This window comes from Bison bison, unplaced genomic scaffold (assembly GCF_000754665.1).
Source record: "Bison bison bison isolate TAMUID 2011002044 unplaced genomic scaffold, Bison_UMD1.0 scf7180017864267, whole genome shotgun sequence".
Classification (NCBI taxonomy): Eukaryota; Metazoa; Chordata; class Mammalia; order Artiodactyla; family Bovidae; genus Bison; species Bison bison.
This window is the reverse complement of record NW_011494839.1, coordinates 1,901,992-1,905,603: the sequence shown is the minus strand read 5'-3', so window position 1 is coordinate 1,905,603 and position 3,612 is coordinate 1,901,992. Positions and strand designations below refer to the sequence as shown.

General features: G+C 35.8%; 1 pseudogene; it reads right to left on the bottom strand.

The window, feature by feature from the left end:
• Positions 1-950: 950 nt before the first annotated feature.
• On the bottom strand, positions 951-2,346 carry LOC104994805 (annotated as a pseudogene).
• Between the last annotated feature and the right edge of the window lie 1,266 nt (positions 2,347-3,612).

The following is a 3,612-nucleotide window of genomic DNA, read 5'->3' as shown; positions in this document are numbered from 1 at the left end:
TGGTCATTTTAGTAGGTTTGAAGTGGTATGTCACTGAGGTTTTGGTTTTCATTTTCTTAATGGCTAATGATATTGAGCATCATTTATGTGCTTGTTGACCATTTGTAACCTTGGGAGAAATGTCTGTTCAGTTCCTTTGTCCATTTTTTAATAGGGTTATTTGTCTTTTTTGCTGAATTGTAAGAGTTCTCTATATATTTTGGATGCACAGATTATATGATTTACAAATATTTCTCCTATTTTTGTGGATTTTCTTTTACTTTCCTAATGGTTTTCCCTTGAAGCACTAAAGTTTTTAATTTTGATGAAGTTCAGTTAATTTTCTCTTCTGTCACTTGTGCTTTGATGCCAAGTTATTCATCTAAGAAATTATTGCCTAGCCCAAAGTCACGGAGATTTACTACTGTGTTTTCTTCTAAGAACTGTTTCAGTTCTTACTTTTAGGTTTTTGATCTGTTTCAGGTTACCTTTTGGTTATGATGTGAGGCAGGGGGTTCAACTTTATTCATTTGTATGTGGATATTCAGTTGTCCTATGTTGGCATTCATTCGAAAATCAAATGACCATAAAGATTTATTTCTGTACTTTCAATTTTATTCTCCCCATCTTTTTAAAACTTATTTTTTGAGGTATAGTTGATTTACAGTGTTATATTAGTTTCAGGTGTACAATTCAATACTTTTCTAGACTATACTCCATTTAAAGTTATTATAAAATATTAGCTATATTACCTGGGCTGTACATTACACCCTATATCTTATTTGTTTTATGCCTAGTAGTTTGTACCTCTTAATTCCTTAATCCTATCTTTCCTCTTCTTCCACTGTTCTCTCACTGGTAACTGGTAGTTTGTTCTCTGCGTCTATGAGACTGTTTCTTTTTTAATTGTACCCATTAGTTTTACTTCTTATTTTATTTTTTTTGAGAGAGAATGCTTACAAGTATTTTATTTGAATAAAACCATTATAATGGCCATTAAAATGATGGGAACTATGGTGCTCATTATGAAAGGAAGTTACAGCATCACTGTATTTACAGAAGAGGAGGCAGCAAAGGTGTACATCTGGAGGTGAAATAACATTGTAAACTCAACCCATATTAAATACCATAAAAGTAAATAGAGTCAAAACACACCATTATTTACATGTGACTGAGAAGGAAGGGAACATTACGGAGTTAAACTTTTGCATAACGTGTAATGTTTATGTTAGCAAAGCCTTTGAGTTTGTGGAAAATGACTGTGTGCCTTAATCTCACCCACCACTAGATTAAGACACTAAAACTGAGACCGATTCCTTCCTGATTTTACAGCTTTATTTTTGATATCACTTTAAAAAGACACCACTATGATTGTGAAGATGACTCATACCTATAGAGTAATTACCAAGTACCACATTCACATAACAACAAAAACCAAACGAGATATACTATGATTGTTTTACCTTTCAATTACTACTGTGTACAGTACGTCATAAGTAGGCAGAGTGGTGCATTTAGGAGCTGATTGTACTCCCTGTGTAAAATTTTAGGAATGAGCACATCTGAGTGTAGGGATACTTCCTTATCTTACAAATTAAAAGCAAGCATTTTCTACATAAAATTTTTATTTCTGTGTGAAATAAAGACAACTCCTGAAGGTCTAACAAGGAAAAAAAGATACAACATTCAAAGCACTATTAAGTCATGAAACAAAGATGAATCTGAGGTAGAAGTCAAGCGATATAACCCACAACCTTTTTAGGGGAGTATTTATTCCTAGCAACCATCATGTCTCTCCAGTAAGATCTAATTTTTAAAAAGTTCCAAGTTCCAAAAATTTTTTTAAAAGTCCCAAGTTCCAAAAAAAACAGTTTCTACAATCAGATGTACAGCTATGACCAACAGAAAATACAACATAAACTTTTGTCATGTTAGCAGAGTAAATAATTTTACTAAAAGTTGCTGACACTTCTATCAGTAGTAGCCATAGGGAGGCCTTTGGTTGTAACCGTAGTGTCCGTATTGACGGGGGTAGTAAGGTTCTTGTCTGTGCTGTGGGCAATTGTTATCCCAAGATCGTCCATGCCGTTGGTTGGATCGATTGTCACTTGGCCATCCCTGTCTGCTGTCCCTACCTCTAAACTGTCTATTATCTTACAACCGATTGCCTCTATTTCTCAGGTTGCCACCAGCTCTGCTATTTCATTCCTCAACAATCAGAGGAGACTCAGGAGGGTGTTTCCGATATTCTTGGTATTCTTTGTCATCTTCTGTGAATCTGTTGGCAAACATCTCTTCAAAATTTGGAACAGCTTCAGAAGTGTCAGTCATTCTGAAATTCCCAGGGATTTGAGGCGGCTGTTGTGTTTAATGTTTAGATTGTGTGGATCTCTGGTCCAGGGTGCTGGCACAGGACCTCTGTGTACACTCCTTCAGCTCTCCCAGGTAGCAGTTAGTTTTACTTTTTAGCTGCCACATATACGTGGAAAGCTCTTTCTGTCTTAATGCCAGTGCCACACTGTGTTAACTAGCTTAGTGTGGCTTTGTAGTAAGTTTTACAAACAGGAAGTATGAGTCCTCCAACTTTGTTCTTCCTTTTCAAGATCACTGTCTTATTTTGGGTCAGTTGCATTTCCATATGAATTTTAGGATCAGCTTGTCAGTTTATGAAAAAAATGGCAAGGAATTTTGACAGGGATTGGATTCACTCTGTAGATCAATTTGGAGAGTATTGCCATCTTAACAGTATTTAGTCTTCGGATCCATGAACCTGGATTGTTTTTCCGTATCTTAAAGTCTTCTGTAATTTTTTTAAAATTTATTTTTATTTTTGGCTGCGCTGGGTCTTCTTTGCTCCGTTTGGGCTTTCTCTAGGTGGTGAATGGGAGCTACTCATTGCAATGTGTGGGCTTCTCATCGTGGTGGCTTCTCCTGTTGCCGAGCACAGGCTCTAGGGGGCACGGGCTTTAGTAACTGCAACTCGCAGGCTCAGTGGGTGTGGCTCGTGGGCTCTAGGGCACAGGCTCAGTAGTTGTGGTACATTAACTTCGTTGCTCCATGGCTTGTGAAATCTTCCTGGACCAGTGATCGAACCTGTGTCCCCTGCATTGGCAGTTGGACTCTTATTCACCAGGGAAGTCCTATAATTTCTTTTAACAATTTTCTATAGTTTTCAGTGTACAAATCTTGCACTTCATTAAAATTTATTGCTAAGTATTTTATTATTTTTGATGCTGTTGTTAATGGAATTATTTTTTTAATTCATTTAATGTTTACTCATGCTACTGTACTTGATTTTTTGAGTATAATTTATATAACAATATATTAATACAATGATTTTTGAATATTGAACTTGTATTCTAAATTCTTTAAAAAAATTTTTATCTTTAAAAACTCTTAATTGGAGGATAATTGCTTTACACTATTGTGTTAATTTTGGTTGTTAAACAATGTGGATCAGCCATATATATACATATATGGCTCCCCTCCATCTTGAGCCTCCCTCTCACTCTTCCATCCCACCTCTCTAGGTCATCACAGAACACTGAGCGAAGCTTCCCACTAGCTATCTATTTTACACATACTAGTATTCACACTTGCTGAACTTATTTATTAGTTTGAATAGTTTTTTTG